This window comes from Schistocerca americana, chromosome 5, assembly GCF_021461395.2.
Source record: "Schistocerca americana isolate TAMUIC-IGC-003095 chromosome 5, iqSchAmer2.1, whole genome shotgun sequence".
NCBI lineage: Eukaryota > Metazoa > Arthropoda > Insecta > Orthoptera > Acrididae > Schistocerca > Schistocerca americana.
In genome coordinates this window covers 79,934,158-79,955,636 of record NC_060123.1, presented here as the reverse complement: position 1 = coordinate 79,955,636, position 21,479 = coordinate 79,934,158, and positions in this window count along the sequence as shown.

Sequence of the window (21,479 nt, the reverse complement as noted above, 5' to 3'; positions counted from 1 at the left end):
CTTTCTCTTGATTAAATCATCCAATTTCTCTTAAATTGTAATCATTTGTCTGTCTGTACATGTACATCACGTCTACCGATTTCCGTCCCATATTCGGATAATTTCTTCGTGGGACGTTGTCTTTTTTTTTTTTTTTTTTTTTTTTAGAGTGTTTTTCAGGAGCTTTGCCCTTGTGCGCAAGTTGTTTGATGCAGTTAGTTATAGACCTAGTTTAGCAATACTTATTGTTGCGGTCTAGGGCGCTTGACGAAAGGATATCTGTGGGTAGATAGCGGAATTTTGATATAGGTGGCCTAGGAGTCAAGAAGTCATTTTCTGAAAGAGACTGATAATGTTTAATGAAAATAAATAGTCGTGATCGCAAATGATATTTTGCTTCATTACTGGTGAACGGTTCCTTCAATCCAAACGGTGACCCTGAAATTTTATAAACTTTCTATGAGAGAGTCAGGAACTACACAGTTATTCACCTTATACACTCCTGGAAATTGAAATAAGAACACCGTGAATTCATTGTCCCAGGAAGGGGAAACTTTATTGACACATTCCTGGGGTCAGATACATCACATGATCACACTGACAGAACCACAGGCACATAGACACAGGCAACAGAGCATGCACAATGTTGGCACTAGTACAGTGTATATCCACCTTTCGCAGCAATGCAGGCTGCTATTCTTCCATGGAGACGATCGTAGAGATGCTGGATGTAGTCCTGTGGAACGGCTTGCCATGCCATTTCCACCTGGCGCCTCAGTTGGACCAGGGTTCGTGCTGGACGTGAAGACCGCGTGAGACGACGCTTGATCCAGTCCCAAACATGCTCAATGGGGGACAGATCAGGGGATCTTGCTGGCCAGGGTAGTTGACTTACACCTTCTAGAGCACGTTGGGTGGCACGGGATACATGCGGACGTGCATTGTCCTGTTGGAACTGCAAGTTCCCTTGCCGGTCTAGGAATGGTAGAACGATGGGTTCGATGAGGGTTTGGATGTACCGTGCACTATTCAGTGTCCCCTCGACGATCACCAGTGGTGTACGGCCAGTGTAGGAGATCGCTCCCCACACCATGATGCCGGGTGTTGGACCTGTGTGCCTCGGTCGTATGCAGTCCTGATTGTGGCGCTCACCTGCACGGCGCCAAACACGCATACGACCATCATTGGCACCAAGGCAGAAGCGACTCTCATCGCTGAAGACGACACGTCTCCATTCGTCTCTCCATTCACGCCTGTCGCGACACCACTGGAGGCGGGCTGCACGATGTTGGGGCGTGAGCGGAAGACGGCCTAACGGTGTGCGGGACCGTAGCCCAGCTTCATGGAGACCGTTGCGAATGGTCCTCGCCGATACCCCAGGAGCAACAGTGTCCCTAATTTGCTGGGAAGTGGCGGTGCGGTCCCCTACGGCACTGCGTAGGATCCTACGGTCTTGGCGTGCATCCGTGCGTCGCTGCGGTCCGGTCCCAGGTCGACGGGCACGTGCACCTTCCGCCGACCACTGGCGACAACATCGACGTACTGTGGAGACCTCACGCCCCACGTGTTGAGCAATTCGGCGGTACGTCCACCCGGCCTCCCGCATGCCCACTATACGCCCTCGCTCAAAGTCCGTCAACTGCACATACGGTTCACGTCCACGCTGTCGCGGCTTGCTACCAGTGTTAAAGACTGCGATGGAGCTCCGTATGCCACGGCAAACTGGCTGACACTGACGGCGGCGGTGCACAAATGCTGCGCAGCTAGCGCCATTCGACGGCCAACACCGCGGTTCCTGGTGTGTCCGCTGTGCCGTGCGTGTGATCATTGCTTGTACAGCCCTCTCGCAGTGTCCGGAGCAAGTATGGTGGGTCTGACACACCGGTGTCAATGTGTTCTTTTTTCCATTTCCAGGAGTGTAGATCAACCAAGATAGAAGACGGTTGCAAAGGCAGAATGCATAAATATTACACGAACTGGAGACGTGCGTAGGCAATGAGCAGAGTTGCGGTAAATGCCGAGCGGCACCAGTCGTCAACTGTTGAGTAGCATGTGAAGCTAAAATTTGTGAAGGGAGGGCCCAGCTTTTACTAAGAGAGAAAACGGTCATCAGTGATGAAATAAAACATAATTTGCGATCATGACTGTTTATTTTCATTAAAATGCTCTCTAAGAATAAAGGAAATAAATATGAAAGAAACACTCTGCGTGGTGTCTGCAGACGCGCCATTGACCTGGAACTTCACTGACTGTAGTAGAATTGTCTTCAGTGACGAGTCCTGCTTCGAAGTGTTCTCCGACGACAAGCGAAGACTTGTCTGGAGACATCCCGGACAGTTGTGGAGTACCAACCTGAAAGTCGCCCGCCATACTGCCCGACAACCTGGTGTGATGGTCCGGGGTGCCAATTCTTCGCAGAGTAGGGCCCCTTGGGTTGTCATCCGCTGCGTCCTGGTAGCACAGAGTTACGTCGACGATATTCTACGCCCCGTTTTGTTACCCGTCAGAGTATGCCACCCTGGGATTGCATTTCAGCAGGTTAATGCCCGCCCACACACAGTGAGAGCTTGTCTTCGTGCTTATCAGACCCTACCTTGTCCAGCAGAAGGGTCGCCGGATCTCTCCCCAGATGAGAACGTTTTGACCATTACGGGCAGGACACTCCCACCAGTTCGGGATTTTGGAAATCTGACGTGCCAATTGGAGATTATTTGGCACGATATCCATCTGGATGAAATCCAACACCTCTGTCGGTCAGTGCTAAGGCGGATAACCGCTTGCTTGAGGGCCAGAGGTGGACCAATGCTTCACTGGCACTTTCAATTTGTGACACTCTTTCTCTTGAATAAATCATCGAAAACTTGCGAGTCGTAATTTACGGGAATATCGTGCCCTCGTAGACATGTCGTGCCACGTACCTCCGTAAAACACCCGAGGGGTGGTCGAGTCCACCCTATACAAAAGCGCTGCTGTGTTGCGCTACAAATGTGGATCGATAGGTTTTTAGGCAATGCTCATTACGATCTTGCTAGTAAGTGTATTTAGCGTTTTACCTCGTATGGTCGGAACGTGATTTTCTTACAACGTTAACGCAAACAAACTTGAGTGTTGAATATTTTTTTTTTTTTTTTTTTTTTTTTTTTTTTAACCAGACAGCCCATTCAAGCCTGCAATTCAGTCGATTTTCTGGACTAACTAAACTTTGTAATCTGAATTAAGCGAGACTGCGCCATAGCCACGTGCCGTACCAACGACGATTAAAGGCCGGTCACAGAATTCTCATTAGTCCTGATCTATAAGGAGGACATACAGTCACAGCACCCCGTCCACGAGGAGATGATTAAAGACACACCAATAGCGCTAACTGGACAAGGATTATGTATATCGCCGACGAAGTGGCCGTGCGGTTCTAGGCTCTGCAGTCTGGAACCGCGAGACCACTACGGTCGCAGGTTCGAATCCTGCCTCGGGCATGGATGTGTGTGATGTTCTTAGGTTAGTTCGGTTTAAGTAGTTCTAAGTTCTAGGGGACTAATGACCTCAGAAGTTGAGTCCCACAGTGCTCAGAGCCATTTGAACCATTTTTTGATGATGTAAATCAGCAGCGCTCTTATCAAAGAAACCAAAAGGGGCTACTAAGCTAAATCTAGTATTGTTAGGTTACTCGTTGGTGATAACTTCAATACAAGCTGAACTGTTTCTCTAATCACGAGCTCAGCTTTACGTTACCACATGACAGAATACCACAAGGTATGACTATACATTACTATAGAACAAAAACCAACTAGGCACTTTCACAAGCTGTTCGCTAATCAAGAAGAGGCTATTGTTAATAATGAATTTCACTATAAGAGTTATATCGCACCACAAGCAACTAACTGCAAAATAAAATCTAGTCAATATTTTCATTTTTGCATAATGGGCATGTAAGCGTAATAGTAACGTTTTTGGAACATGAAGAAAAGCAAGTGCTGTATCGTGTGTGAGATGCAGAGGTGAGCGAGAGTGCCGGGCCTTACCCCAGTTCACTGCTAAAAGCGCCATGTCATCTTAACGTAGCGCGCATGTATTGCACCACAATTAAGTATGAAATTAAAAATCAAAACTTAAAACTTTGTTAAAATATATTTCAGTATAATAATGTTCCAAATATCAAGTTTTATGTACCTAGTGGCGCTAAATAATAAAGCTAGAAAGCCAGAATTTGATCAGAATGTGCCTTTAGAACTCATAGATAAGTGGTGCCAGTTTCAAAAAGATAGAACAAAAATTATCACTGGAATCTACGTTTTTATGAAAAATCAAAGACGCTAAATATTGGACTTAGAATCGTAAAAATTTGTTTTATGCTTTAGTTCACAATAAAAATCATAACTGAGAGACCACGTTAAGCTACCTCTTATAGTTTTGAGTAATGAAGTAAAAACCAATTTTGTAACTAAAATATACCTAATTGTAGTAGATTAAGTATCTGTAATTTTAAGATAAGAGTACTTTGGTTGAAGCAGATGATAAAACCTGCTAAATAATAGAGCTGTACCAAATTTGAGAATTATAGTATTAATAACAGCCAATACAATTTCTAGTAAAGGTATGGCTCAGAGGTTATGATCTACCGTTAGTTCCAGTATAAAACTTCTAGAAGGCAAAGTTTTCATACAAGCGAGCTGAAACTTTTTCTGTGCTTTCAAACAAAAGAAGTTTCTGAATCAATTCATAGCTTTGCTATTAAAGATTATGTGTCCAAGAAAGCGGTCGTTCGGAGGCTGCTACAGTATGCAGAAACCCGTAGACAACAGATGTTCCCTCGGCCTTCCGCTCCGGCACCTATATAAATACAGCTCGACAGGCAGTAGAAAGGTTCACTTCGCACTCAGCCACGGTAAGATCCAAGTCGGTTAAACGTCGGATCGCGCTCTGCCTCGGATGACGTCAGAGCTGGACTGTGTCAAATCGTATATTTGCGGTAAAAACGGATAGTGAACTTGCGACGACTGTACACTGTCCTGGATCGCTTACAATTCGCCAAAGTAACTGTTAGTGTGCCGTCCGTGAGAATTATAAATCCGCGTGGCAAGTGGCAATTATTATTTCCACTTTTTGTGGCGAGCATTAATTCTGAACATTTATTTCCAACATTATTTGAGTATTATTAGTCAGGGCGAAAGACAGTTTGGTAGGAACGTACCGTAGAGGTCACCTCTGAACTGCTAAATGTGCTGTTGGATGAGAAAGATTTACCTTTAGTTGAACATAGTGAATTTCTAATTGTTGTAAGTGCGAAACTTTACTCAATATGTGTTTGAACCAGGAGCTTTATAATTTCATTTAAAATCATAGTCCTGATCCCGCTAAGCAGGAGCAGAATAGAAACTTTTCTTTCAGTGGGGTGGACCAGAATGTGGCCGTGCAGACTGGGAACTAAGGTCAGTATGTTTCCCTTCGCTTTCCGGCTGACCACAAAGTTAGTTGCCAGGCTCGCGTGAGAAAGACGGCGAAGTGTACAAATAATCGTCAATGTTAAATTATATTTAGCCGACGCCCCACAAACATTAGTGTGGTTTTAGTCAATGTGTTAACTTTGGCCGGCCGAAGTGGCCGTGCGGTTAAAGGCGCTGCAGTCTGGAACCGCAAGACCGCTACGGTCGCAGGTTCGAATCCTGCCTCGGGCATGGATGTTTGTGATGTCCTTAGGTTAGTTAGGTTTAACTAGTTCTAAGTTCTAGGGGACTAATGACCTCAGCAGTTGAGTCCCATAGTGCTCAGAGCCATTTGAACCATTTGTTAACTTTGCGAGTGGAATTTTATTCACTATCAACAGGGTACTGTTCTCCTCTCCACAATTTCCGAGAAAGTCATGTATGAAAGAAATAGTTATACGAAAACAGATTCCATTAGGCAGTAGATATTTACATACTACTGCACTACCACTGGAGCCAATCAGTTCAAACGGAAAGCGGTTTAAATGCGGTTGATATTTCTGTGACAGAAGTATGCTGCCTCTCTTGTAGTAGAAGTAATTTTATGATTTTATGTCGTGTTCTGCAAATTATAACATGTACATACGTTTACATAACCTTAGTACTGATAAATATTTGTTGCTATGAAAGAGAGCTCTTAAGACAGCACTTGAAAGATAATCAGTAAATAGAAGTAATTAATTATGGTCATGATAATGCAAACATCCTAATAGACAGCATTAACGTGAATTACGTAATACAGTAGAGTTTCGTGAAGAGTTCCTAGTTGTTGTATGTTATTGGATTTGATAATTAAAATTAACACCACCGCATTCAAATTAACGACCTTAGTGTTCAAGTTACCTGTGTTTTCTGCATCTGAGCTCGTGCCAGTGGTTTTTTTTTTTCCAGTTGCCACATTACCATTCGCTGTCAGTATTTGCGAGGTTTCGGAGTCGTTACAGCCATTCACCAAACTTAACTTATACTCCTTTAGGAGCTGGAGACTATTTTTATTCTACAGTGTGAATCGATTCAAACGATTATGGTATACAAAATCACAGGTAACTACAGTTCAATTTTAACTTATAACCATTCTTTCTTACATTTCGATTGTTGTTGTACATAGTGAGCACACGTGCGACAACAAGGAGGCTGTAACTATCTACCTCTATTGATCCCCGAAGAAGAGTCTTTGTTTCCGTTAAGTACACAACATTATATATATGTGTCACAAAAAAAAAATAAAAAGCCTTTGGATACACCGGAGAATACAGGTATGTTATACGTGGAGGTGAGTCAGTGTTACGAATACGAAAATCACTGACAGAACATTTTTTTAAAATTATCTGTTCATGTTACGTAAAGCTGTCCAACATCCGTGCGCGCTAGAACGCTGTTTCCGATATTCGTGGAGCCATGCGCGCAGGGCACCTCATCGAATCCAGACAGCGTACTAACGACGAGCACCGGTGAGCGAACCAAACTAACTGTGGGTTTTAGGCGGTTTCTCGCATCCTAGCGGGTGAATACTGAGCTGGTTCCAAAGCTACACCTCAGTTACCCGATTCTAAAACGTTATCGCATTTCAGTACAGATAACACTAGATGCAGACTAGTCGGGTACATGAACTCCGTCCTGGTGGTGAAGGGGCTGGAGGAGTTATGACAGGGAGGCCATCTGGCCACCCTGTACCACTGACTGCCAAATCCAGATCAGTATGTAGACGTTGTGACGACACAGGACAAGGAAAAGAAAAAGATCTATTTGTGTCATATCCATACAAAACTAGGTGGGATTACCCATTTTTACTAACATCGGCCATCTTCAGCGTGGGGTCTTGCCCACTCGCCGCTAATAGGATGCCTACGGGATGGAGCGTTCTCGGAATGTTGTACAAAAATTCAAACAAATAACATTAGTATGTTCCATTAAGTTTCGGGCGTGCAGCCGCAAGAATAACATTAGCAGTTTTTTTCTATAAAGCAATTGACAATACTTAACTCTGGAAATGAACAAGTACACTACTGGCCATTAAAATTGCTACACCACGAAGATGATGCCTCGTGTAAGGAGGAGAAATGCGTTTCCGACTTTGATAAAGGTCGGATTGTAACCTATCGCGATTGCGGTTTATCGTATCGCGACATTGCTGCTCGCGTTGGTCGAGATCCAATGACTGTTAGCAGAATATGGAATCGGTGGGTTCAGGAGGATAATACGGAACGCCGTGCTGGATCTCAACGGCCTCGCATCACTATCAGTCGAGATGACAGGCATCTTATCCGCATGGCTGTAACGGATCGTGCAGCCACGTCTCGATCCCTGAGTCAACAGATGTGAACGTTTGCAAGACAACAACCATCTGCACGAACAGTTCGACGACGTTTGCAGCAGCATGGACTATCAGCTCCGAAACCATGGCTGCGGTTACCCTTGACGCTGCATCACAGTCAGGAGCGCCTGCGAAGGTGAGCTCAACGACGAACCTCGGTGCACGAATGGCAAAACGTCATTTTTCGGATGAATCCAGGTTCTGTTTACAGCTTCATGATAGTCGCATCCGTGTTCGGCAACATCGCGGTGAACGCACATTGGAAGCGTGTATTCGTCATCGCCATACTGGCGTATCACCCGGCGTGATGGTATGGGGTACCATTGGTTACACGTCTCGGTCACTTTTTGTTCGCATTGACGGCACTTTGAACAGTGAACGTTACATTTCACATGTGTTACGACCCGTGGCTCTACCCTTCATTCGATCCCTGCGAAACTCTACATTTGCAAAACAACAACCATCTGCACGAACAGTTCGTCGACGTTTGCAGCAGCATGGACTATCAGCTCGGAGACCATGGCTGCGGTTATCCTTGACGCTGCAGCACAGACAGGAGCGCCTGCGATGGTGAACTCAACGACGAACCTAGGTGCAAGAATGGCAAAACGTCATTTTTTCACAGCATCATGATGGTCGCATCCGTGTTTTGCGACATCGCGGCGAACGCACATTGTAAGAGTGTATTCGCCATACTGCCGGTATACTGATGGTATGGGGTGCCATTGCTTACACGTCTCAGTCACTTTTTGTTCGCATTGACGGCACTTTGAACAGTGAACGTTAGATTTCACATGTGTTACGACCCGTGGCTCTACCCTTCATTCGATCCGTGCAAAACCCTACATTTGAGCAGGATAATGCGCGTCCGCATGTTGCAGGTCCTGTACGGGCCTTTCTGGATACTGAAAATGTTAGATTGCTGCCCTGGCCAGCACATTCTCCAGATCTCTCACCAATCGAAAACGTCTGGTCAATGTTGGCCGAGCAACTGGCTCGTCATAATGCTCCAGTCACTACTCTTGATGAACTGTGGAATCGTGTTGAAGCTGCATGGGCAGCTGTACCTGTACACGCCATCCAAGCTCTGTTTGACTCAATGCCCAGGCGTATCAAGGTCGTTATTACGACCAGAGGTGGTTTTTCTGGGTACTGATTTCTCAGGATCTATGCACCCAAATTGCGTGAAAACGTAATCACATATCAGTCGTAGTATAATATATTTGTCCAATGAATACCCGTTTATCATCTGCATTTCTTCTTGGTGTAGCAATTTTAACGGGCAGTAGTGTAGTAGTCGCAAACGATAGGTGACTTGCAGTATAATTTAGTCCTTCATATGTGAAATGTTCAGGCAACATAACTAATGTCCGTAATCCGCTGCCGATTTCAGCCCCATGGCTGGCAGGAGCGACGCTTAGATTCACTGCTTCCAGGTGTCGCTCTTAGCGCGGCCCAATTCCGCGCACCACTGGTCGGCGTTTCCTCGCCGACTTCTCTGTTCCTGCGTTCTGCATCTTCGTTTCGGCGCTTGTGGTTACGCCACAACATTCCTCCCCCCACAAAGAGACGGACCGTCGTTGTGTATGGAGTGTGACCACGGTGGGGGACGCACGAGCATGGACGCTCTGATGGACCGGAAGCTGTAGCTGCAAGTTACGTCCAGCTTGAGGCCGTACCCCGCCATCCGGCCTGCGCCCAGTAAACGACCAGAAGGGTACGCGTCCACCTCCTGCTGCCATGAACCAGATGAAGAAGGCGGCTACTGCTGCGGTGCGGGCAGATCCAGCTCCATCGGTAGGACGGTTGGACACGGAGGAGGCGAAGGCTCTGTCTCCTTGGGGTCTTCACGCGGTGTCGTGACGACACACTCTGGCGGCTGCTACGGCTGCGATGTCCTCTGGACCCGTGAATCTGGGGGAAGAGAGAATGAAAGATCATCCTGTACGAGACAGAGGTGAAGTTTATTTTGATGGCGGCGCTGCAAACCATCTGGACCTGAAAGAACATACAATGTAAGCGCCAAGTCAACGGACGATCTCGCCTTGCGCCCACCGTCTGCTGCCGCTAAAAACCCTGTAAAAGACAATGTCATGCGGCGCGAAGCGACACTTGCGGCCTTCAGTCGGCGCCGGATGCTGAGGAGGGTGCAATAGCTGGAGCAGTGTGCGATGGCGGCGGCCGTCAAGCAGTTCCGCCGGCAATGATCCATCTCGTGGGTGCGAACGGTACGAGGCAAGAACCAGCTGCAGTGCTTGTTCCCAGGTGCGTGCGGAGCGAAGTTTGGCCATCTGCTGCTTGAATGTTCTGAAAAAACGTTCCGCTTCGCAGTTTGACTGCGGATGAAACGGTGCACTAGTTAGATGTTGTATCCCACTGCGTTCACAGAACGTTTCAAATCCATTTGACGTGAACTGAGGTCCGTTGTCTGACACCATAACTTCAGGTTATCCTTAGAGGCAAAAAATCGATAACGATATCTGAATTGTGATACGTGACGTTGTCGCGTTCATTGGCACAGCAGAAGGAAATATGCTGTATGAGTCAACCAAAAGTAACCAGCGAGTGTTCCGAAATGGTCCCGAGAAGTCTATGTTCACTCGTTGCCATGGAGATTGCGACTTAGGCAAATCAGAGATTTTTTGTGGTGGAGCGGATTATTTTCCGCACATGCGTGACGCTGTGACGTTATCTGTTCTATTTGGGTCGGCCGCTGCGGCCGAGCGGTTCTAGGGGCTTCAGTCCGGAACCGAGCTGCTGCTACGGACGCAGGTTCGAATCCTGCCTCGGGCATGGATGTGTGTGATGTTCTTTTGTTAGTTAGGTTTAAGTAGTTCTAAGTCCAGGGGATTGATGACCTCAGATGGTAAGTCGCATAGTGCTTAGAGCGATTTGAACCATTTGTTCTATTTGGGCGTCCATGCCCTGCCAAGTACAGTGTCCACCCGCTAACTGTTTCGTACAAACAGTCCACCAGTCTTCTTGGTGAAATGACTGCAACACTTCTTTTTCCAAAGCTTTAGGGATCAACACACGTGACTGTCCACTGTCATTTTGTACAAGAATTATACCTTTCTGTACAGCGAAGCTATGCCAACTTGCAAAGTATCGGTGCAATAACGAATTTTTTATGCTATTAAAGGAACAAGGCCAAGATGTGCGAATGTATTAGAGTGAAATGTTCAAATCGGGATCAGCTTCAGTGGCCTGTGCAATTATCTTATAGTTCAGCGGAAATGATCTTGAGCATCGATGTGACAACAAGATGCAGCAGAAGCATCAAACTCCGTATCAGGGTCAATCGAAAGACGTGGAAGTACGTCCGCACTACCATTTAGAGCAGTCGGACGATATGCAATCTCATACTAATATTGAGACTACAACAAAGCCCATCTTTGCAATTTTTCGACAGTTCGTACAGGAACCGGTTTCGTCGGATGAAACAATGGCTGCAAAGGCTTGTGATCCGTTACCAAGTAAAATTTTCTGCCACACAAATAGTGGTGGAATTTTGTGACACCATACACAACAGTCAATTCCTATGTTTCAGTTTGTAAATAGTGACACTCTGCTTTGGACAATACTTTTGATGCGAAAGCAATAGATCTCTTATCATCACCAATTCTGTGTGAAAGCACTGCACCTATTCCGTAAGAGGAAGCGTCAATTGCAATATAACTAGTTTTTCAGGGTCAAAGTGAACCAAGCATCGATCACTGAGCAATGCAGCTATAAGTTTTTGAAAACCTTCTTGGCACTCATCCGTCCAAACAAAGGGGACATACTTGCGACGCAAGAGATGCAATGGAGCTGCGATTTGTGCAGCATTCGGTATGAACCCAATGTAATAGTTCATTTTTCCTAGAACCGACTGCGAGGAACTGGCAAATCTTGTATGGCTAACAAGTGAGACTGAAAAGGATGTAAACCTTGCCTTTTTGTTACATAACAAAGATACTGCAACTCAGGTTTTAAAAAATCACATTTGTCCAGTCTGCAGTTTAGTCCTGCATCAGATAACATACGAAACAAAGCACTTAAGTTAGCAATATGTTCTTCAGGTGCACGACCAGGGACCACAATATCGTCCAAATTGTTCGAACAGTTTGGCACTTGTGCAGTCAGTTATTCCGAATACCGCTGAAAAATGGCGGGTGCGGAACCACTGACAAAAGGCAAACGCAAAAATTTAAACAATCCCATCCTCATCGCCCGTTGTGGGGTCCTGCCCGGGTGCCAACGGGATGCAGCGTTCCCGGAACGCTATACAACAATTTAAACAAATAACATTAGTTGTTTTATTTCTATAAAGCAATCGAAAATACTTAACCTTGGAGATTTACAAGTACACTATGTGATCAAAAGTATTCGGACACCTGACTGAAATTTACTTACAAATTCGTGGCGCCCTCGATCGGTAATGCTGCAATTCAATACGGTGTTTGCCCAGCCTTAGCCTTGACGACAGCTTCCACTCTCGCATGCATACGTCCAGTCAGGTGCTGGAAGGTTTGTTGGGGAATGGCAGCCCATTCTTCACGGAGTGCTGCACTGAGGAGAGGTGTCAATGTCGATCAGTGAGGTCTGGCACGAAGTCGGCGTTCCAAAACATCCCAAAGGTGTTTTATAGGGTTCAAGGCAGGGCTCTGTGCAGGCCAGTCCATTACTGGGATGTTATTGTCGTGTAACCACTCCGCCACAGACCTTGCGTTATGAATAGGTGCTCGATCGCGTTGAAAGATGCAATCGCCATCCCCGAATTGCTCTTCAAGAGTGGGAAGCAAGAAGGTGCTTAAAACATCGGTGTAGGGCTGTGCTGTGAAAATGCCCAGCAAAACAACAAGGTGTGCAAGCCCCCTCCATGAAAAAACACGACCACACCATAACACCACCACCTCCGAATTTTACTGTAGGTATTACACACGCTGGCAGATGACGTTCGTCGGGCATTCGCCATACCCCCACCCTGCCATCGGATCGCCACATTGTGTACCGTGATTCGTCACTCGATACAACATTTTTTCACTGTTCAACCGCCCAGTATTTACGCTCCTTACACCAAGCGAGGCGTCGTTTGACATTTGCCGGCGTGATGCCTGGCTTATGAGCAGCCGCTAGGCCATGAAATCCACGTTTTATCACCTCCCGCCTAACTGTCATAGTACTTGCAGTCGATCCTGATGCAGTTCGTAATTTGTGTGTGGTGGTCTGGATAGATGTCTGCCTATTACGCATTACGACCCTCTTCAACTGTTGGCGGTCTCTGTCGGTCAACAGACGAGGTCGGCCTGTACGCTTCTGTGCTGTACGTGTACCTTCACGTTTCCACTTCCTTATCACGTCAGAAACAGTGGAAAGACCTAGGGATGTTTAGCAGTGTGAAAATCTCGCGTACATACGTATAACACAAGTGACCCCCAATCACCTGACCACGTTCGAAGTCCCTGAATTCTGCGGAGCGCCCTATTCCGCTCTCTCACGATGTCTAATGACTACTGCAGTGGCTGATATGGCGTACCTGGCACTTAGAGGCAGCACAGTGCAACCAACATGAAAAAAGTATGTTTTTGGGGGTGTCCGGATACTTTTGATCACATAGTGTAGTAGTAGCAAACGAGGGGCGACTTACAACATAATTTAGAGTGCTTGATATGTGGAATGTCGCTGATAACTGAGGTCCGAGATCCGATGCCGATCTGAGCCCCCAGGCTAGCAGGAGATTCCAGGTGTCGTTCGTGGCGCGCCACTGGCTGGCGTTTCCTCACCGCCTTCTCTGGTCTTGCGTTCCGAATCTTCGGTCCGGCGCTTGCGGTTGCTCCAATCCATTCAGAGAGGCAAGTTGTAAGAAATTTTAAAATCAAACCAACCACTTACTCAAAAATTAAAAAAAAGGCAAGAAAGCATGGTGGCATAGCGGATCAATCAAGAAAAACACTGATGAAAACACGCTGTCTACGATAGTGAACTCACATAACTGAAAATTATAGGCGGGATAAAATGACATATGTTCGTAAAGTCCCAAGAAAAACATTCGAAGATGAATCTCAATTTTTTTTTTATTTTTTTGTTATATTACGTAGAGCTAGGACTCATATTCTTGTTTGCGCACAGAGCACTTTAAACAAACGGATTGTATACATTGAAACGTCCCCTTTGAACAATTTATACAGGACTGACCTTAAACTGACACACAATATTTTGTTAGCGCAACGCAATCTGACTTTCAAAATTCCCTACAAAAGAATGGCCCTGACTAGCATTAAACTATACCTTTCACAAATCACTTACCTCACAAAATCTTCGCTGCTCAAGCTACTGCAATACAGCGAGCGCCACTACTGCCAGCTAAATAAAAGATTCAAACTACTGAAGGCACTAACTACTGATAGGGATAGTTAGCAAATGAAAGATATTAATAGAGAACAAACAATGTATTTACCTTGATATCATCATATATAAATATACCAGTTCATGAAAAATTACAAAACTCCGCCATCTCTCTCCACACATCCACCACTGCTGGCGGCTCACCTCCAACTGCGCAACGCTACGCGCTGTTCACAGCCAGCTGCCTAACACTACAATGGCGAGTATTACAACAATGTAAAGCAGCCACAGACTGCACACAGCACAGCCAGTGATTTTCATACAGAGGTGGCGTTACCAATAAGAAATCCTAAACAGCCTACTTACATAAGAACCTCAACAGCCTACTTACATAAAGATAACATAAACAGCCTACTTACATAGCCCCCATGCTCCCCACAAAAATTTAACAAATTTTTTTTGGGCAGTGGCCAATAACGATTTGAAAAAATTTTTCATAATTACAATAACAAAGATATCAAATGCACACACTTATTTATACAATGCTGGTCAAAAGCTAAAATTTTTGTCACAGTCCATAAAGACAGTCCAGATTGTTCATCACTGTAAAATTTCAGTGTTTTTCTCAAAGTCTGAGCAGTACAAGAAAATGCACACGGAAGTAGTGGATTTCCATGGAGTCTTGAAGAAGCAGTGTTGTCCTTCCAACGGAAAGACAGTGCTGACTCTTGACATGCTGACAGGTAATGGGCCACAATATAGCAAACCCACAGCAGAGTCATTCGACGTTTTGAAGAACATTGGAGGTAGGTCATCACAGAGCAGACCCACCGTAGTCCTGGTAGAGATTACGATACTGGTGGGCCACCAGAGGTGCAGACCCACTGCAGTCCTTGTAGAAATAATGGTATTGATGGATCATCAAAGATGTAGACCCACTGTAGTCCTTGAAGAGATGGCCAGCAGCCATCTGTTGTGACTGTGCAGGTGCACAATCACCACTGAAGAGTCTTGCGGATAATGTAGCAAGTCCATAAACCACCACTTGTGCACTCACAAAGTTTCTGGAATTGTCCTTAGAACCAGCAATGCTGTTATCCAGTCCCTTGCTGAATTATTAATACACTTGCAAACACTGACAGTCCCTACTTCTCACATATTGTCCATATACTATGACCAACAGAAACGTGTGCAGTGAAATGTAACTTACAAGTTAATAATATCATGAACTGGTGACAATTACAATTTTATAACATAAGAATACAATAACAAAGGTACAAAATACCTCATTAAAAACATAATAATACAGATAACATTTGTAGTTATAGGGGCTTTACAAAAGAATAGAAATAAACATATACATCAGTGGAATTATGACATGAGTACATACATAGAAGATCAGAATAACTTGCGAAACATCAACTTCACACATGAGCATTTAAACAGAATGAATAATGTCTAATATCTTTACAAAGTAAATAACATATTATTAATGCCAATTATATTTGAGGATAACAGTATTCCTCATCATAGTGAATGTAGCTTAATATTAAAAGAAGAAAAAATTCTATGAAACTACACAGAGACAGGAAGAAAACAAATACTCAAGGGTACACAAACATATAGTGGGATAACACCAATAGGAAAGGACAGAGTTCGTTTTCAGTGTAACATTTGGTACTGCAGTCCAACCCAAAACTTCATATATCTTTCCTCTTATTTCATCCTTTGTTTCCACCAAAAAAATTCGATCTAAGCATGCTTTCTGTATTTATATGTTCACACATTTCTTACCTCATTTTTATTTTCCATTATCTTACCTCATCATTTATTTCCTAGAAAATCCTACCTATACCTGCTTTCTGTACGTTTTTCGTATAGATTCTCAATGCATTTCTTCCAATTCATCGCAACTCATTCTCTTCTATAGTCTACCCCCTCTTAAGCTAACTTAAATCTACTGAGCTCAGATGCTAAACTAAGGGACGAGGCAATGCAGCAGCACAAAACAATTAACACAAACATCAATGACGAAAAAAATTCAAATTTGCAAAGCAAGCAGCATTAAACCTGGCTTAGCTGAGTAACACAAATTAAAATTCAGTAGCACTACGCCTGGCAAACAGCAGCAACTTATACCTAGACATGACATAGCTCAAGCAGAAAAAATATTACACTAAAATGGCCATGTCTAAAACCTATGTCACATCTTAACACTAGAGTGATGCATCACGAGAACTTACACTAGCAGATAAGTTACCAAATCGTAAAGAAATTATTTATGCAATTCCTGTGAAGGGAAATGTCTATTTATGTGCCCTCGTTTTCTTGTAAGTAGATAATAAATTTCTTATTGACTGGATCTGTAGGCATAAAATAACTATATTAGTACATATATTAAATTTTATTTTAACCAATGCTGCAGTGCAGCTAGAAACTTGATATTAAACAAAATGTGTAAATAAATACATAAAGCAAGCCATATGGCATTTTTCTTAACTAGCAAGACAATAGCTGTGAAATGTTCCTCATCGTTTCATTAGGCATTTCAGTAAAATATCATAAATTACGAGCTCCACAGTATGCTTTCAACAAGGAGATGTCAGTAGCGCGGACAATGGCCTTCCCTTTCCTTTTTTTTTTTTTTCTACCTGTGCTTCTGACGAGGCACTCACACTAATGGCTTGTTCTCCAGGCGTCTGACACAGCTGGGTGCCCGCGACGCATTACGTGCAGGTGGTCACTTAACTTTCGTACGGAAATATTTACGACAGCAGTTTCTGCTACCGTCTCACATAGAAATATTTCACAGGTCAAGAATTAGCGTTGCAAATCTGTAGAAACAAAATGCTATTGATATAACAGTGTCCAAAAAAATTTTCGTCTGCATTGTAATACATTCACGAATATACACACACATTTCATAACTCTTAAAGTACGATTCTTGGTTTCCAACAACCTTTTCCACAAATCAGAGTCCCTAAACACTACTCATTATTCCTTACCTTATTCGTCGACACTTCTTCAGTATTTCATCATAAGAAATACGTAGCATAATAAACATTCCTCAACAACATAATACACATCGTCGTCGTAATAATAACATCATAACACCTCAGTCAAATCTCAAAATCGTCGTAGCTTCCTCCAATAATTTCTAAGCCTAAAAAGAATTCTCTGCTCATTTAAATAGTGTCATCTACCTCAAACGTACTTTAAAAATCATGATCTCATACCCAATATATCATTCAAAGCTCTCATAGTATCACAGTGATTCCGAAAAAATATGAACAGTTTACAAAGTACAGACAAAATACAGTTTCATAAGTGTGAAGTTATCCAACTGTGTAATTGCGTAAACATGTGTCACTGATATAGTAAAAATAAATGTTTGTCTCTCTCAGTTAAATGATCAGATAGCTGTGTAATTTGTGTGTTAGAGAAATATGGTACCGATGTGTAACGTTGTATAAGCAAATACCATATTAGCTAGGGTTCCTTGTGCTTGCCAAACACATGGTACACAAAGTAGGCGTGTACCCCCCTGAGGATTAATGTAATTATACCCTCAGGTGTTACAGATTACACCAATGGAATGAAATATATCACGGAAAACTTTCTTTGTAATTCAAAAATCTTTAAAAATAAATGTTTTAAGTATAAAATTGATCACTGAAATGCGTGTCCTGTAGCGCTAAATGTGCATCTTGTTGTAAGATAATCTCTGTGGAAGTGTCGTAGTTATTTTCCTCCGAAAGCTAAGTTCTGCAGAAGCCAATGTACTTACCTCATGATAAATAAAAGTGAAATGCTTTGCGTATAGATATCGTAGTTATTATACTTATTGGCGTGATGAAGAAAGCACTGTACAGTAACGTAATGTTGTGCCACGAAAAAGGCTGTCTCATTGTTGCTATACCACAAAAGTTACTACTAAAACATGTTTTTCTTTCCAGAAGAATTCAGAAAACTGTGCAGATATAAAACAGAAACACCGCAAAATCAACATTGTAAATTGTCACTCATTAGTAGCGTCGTGATAAAATCGTGTAGCTGTCACATAAACTAACCTCTGTGTCATCTGGTATCTCTCAGAAAGCACTTTAAATTCAGAATGTATTTTCAAATAAACCAAAATGTTGCATTAAAATCTCATTAGCAGTACTGGTAAATGTTCTAAGTATGTGAGCCTTATAGTCGTTACGTAATCGTGCAACAAACAAGCAAGAATGTACACACACAATAACACTGTGACGTCTGTTCACTATAACAATGCATTCGTCATTTCTGTTTAAATAAGTTCTCTTGGTTCTTGACTGGATATTTCACTTCAAACATTGTTACATGTTAACAGTTTCTAAAGCATACTAGTAACGTGAAGTGAAACGTTTTATGGCAAAGACAAAGTTAAAAGGCAGATTATCTGTCAATAAATGGTTTTACATGAGAAATGTGGTGTAAACCTTTACTCTTCCTAGTACGCAGAGTTTCCACTTCAACGCAATTATCATGTGGTATACGTCGGATTCTGTAAGGTCCATTGTAAACTAGAAAGAATTTGTGACTCAAGTGTTTCTTCTTATGTGACAATGAATGAGCTTTAATGAGAACTTTCTGACCAATATACAATTTCTTTGCATTTGCTTTACCGTGTAGTTTTCTCCTTTTGTCTGCTGCAGATTTTATATTTTTAAGAGCCAAATCAATTATGTCTTTGTGTCGAAGTTTACGTGTATTCGGGAAAGGTACAAGCTCTCTGATTCTGTTCGGTGGTTCTTCATTCTTCAGTACAAGAGTAGGTGGTAAAGCAGTGGAATCATGAGGCATTTCATTCAGCACGTTTTGAAATAAGTGTAAATATCTGTCCCAATGCTGATGCTTTCTGTGACAATAAAGCCTGCAGAGCTTATTGATTTCTTTCATAATCCGTTCGGACGGGTTACAATGTGGTGAGTACAATGAAATAAAAACAGGTTTGATTTTATGGTTGCGAAGCATGCGTGACCAAACAGCAGATCTAAATTGCGGTCCGTTATCTGAAATGACTTTAGCAACGTGGCCAACTTCACGTAAGAAATTTTTAACAAAGGCGTTGGATACAGACCGTCCAGTGGCTTTACGTAACGGTGTGAAAGAAACAAATTTTGAAGTAAGTTCAACAGCGACTAGAACGTACGAAAATCCATTAGATGTTCTGACAAGCGGTCCCAAGAGATCAACAGCAGCAAATTCTTTTAATTTAGAAGGAATGATGGGAAACAACGGAGCACGATGTGAGACAGTAGATGGTTTCGCCTTTTGACAAAGTTTACAAATAGACAAGACTCTTCGAATTCGCTTTTCCATATTGTTAAAATAACAAGTCGTTCGAAGAATATGATAACATTTTCGTGGGCCAAAATGTGCGTAGCTGAAATGAATGTACCAAATGAGCTTATTAACAAAATCGTCTGGAATGCAAAGTACCCATAGCTTGTCATCAACAGTGCCGCGTTTGAAGAGTATGTTGTTTCTAACCAGGTAATAATGCCGAATCTGTGTGTGTGTCTTTTCATGCCATTTGCTCTAGATGTCTTTCCAAATCGGATCTTTATCTTGTTCATGAGCAATGTCCTTTAAAGATGTGGTGATGAAGTTTTCAAAGGCGACTTTCTGAATGTAAAGAATACTGAAATTTTTCTCGAGGTTGCCTTCTGTGGTACTTTTCTCAAGCCCAGCCGGTGCGCGCGACAGTGCGTCCGCAACAATGTTCTCCTTGCCGGGAATGTAGACTATTGTGAAGCGGAATTCTTGCAGAAACAATGCCCAACGTTTTAACCTGTCATGATTTAATTTTGAAGACATAAGAAATTGTAATGCACGATGATCACTGTATACTTTTACGTGCTTACCAGAAAGAAAGAAACGGAATTTGTTAAATGCCCAAACGATAGCTAAAGCTTCTAATTCAGTAACGGAATAATTTTTTTCAGATTTTGTTAGCACTCGGCTAGCAAAAGCAATGGTTTTCTGAACGGTAGTGTCATTTTCTATGGCTTCTTGAAATAAATGGGCACCAAGACCGACTTTAGAAGAATCCGTGCTAAGGCAGAAATCTTGTGACAGATCTGGATGGGCTAAGATTGGCGCGTGAAGTAACGCTTCTTTCAAAGAATTGAATTCCAACTGTGCTTGTTCGTCCCAGTTCCAAATAGTATTTTTTTCCAGTGAGAGAACAAAGTTTTGGTGTAACAAGAATTTGCATATTCAGAAAACGACGGTAAAAATTTACGAGACCTAGAAAACTGCGGACTTGTCTTTTTGTGGATGGAACTGGAATGGCTCTGATTGCTTCTAACTTTTCAGGATCCGGCTGAATGCCTTCAGAAGAAATAATATGTCCCAAAAACTTCACCTTTGTCCTACCGAATTCAGACTTTTCCAAGTTAACTGTAATTCCAGATTCTGCAAAAATACGGAACAAACTGTTGAGGATGCGATTATGTAGTTCCCATGAAGCTTCTGCTATTAGAATATCGTCCACATATAAGGTGATGTGACGTTTTAAGAACTCAGGTAATATCGAATTTAGCCCGCGAATGAATGCTGCTGAAGAAATGTTCAAACCAAAGGGAAGTTTCCGAAACTGATAACAAACGCCGAAACAAAGGAAAGTTGTGTATTTTCTACATTCTGGATGAAGTTCGATCTGATAAAAGCTGGATCTGAGATCAATGGAAGACAACACTTTTACACCATTAAAATTTTGAAGAAGTTCTTCCATCGGCTGTGGCCTGTCTGTTTCAGGAATAATGATAGTATTGATTTGTCTCGAATCTAAGACAAGCCTGATCGATCCATTTTTCTTCTCAACAACATGTAACGGATTGTTGTATGAGCTTACTGCAGGCTCAATAATGCCCTCGTCAAGCATAGATTGTATTTCTGTTCTAACACGGTCCCTATAATGCGCCGGAATTACGTATGGTCTAACACAAAATTTAGCATGCTCACGAACACGAAATTGGTATTGAAATCCCTTGATTGTTCCTGTTTTGTGAGTAAAAACTGTGGAATGTTCTTGTAAAATCTCAAAAAGGTCCTGCCTATCAGTGCCATTACAATTCTCAATTGTTTGAATTTTATTCTGAATTAACTCATTAATTTCAAATATGCCGTCGATATCATCCCTGTCAGTTCTTGCAGAGTGATTGTTAGTGTCTAGTTCCGTAGAAAATTCCGAATTGTTGTCCAACAGAAGGTAAAGCCGATTGATTTCTTCGTCATGGTTTGAGAGCCAATCTTCAAATTTCAAAGCTATTGACTTACCTTCCTTCTCTAAACCTATTTCAGCATCGTGAAAGTTTAAGATTGCTTTGTATTCATTCAAAAAGTCTACT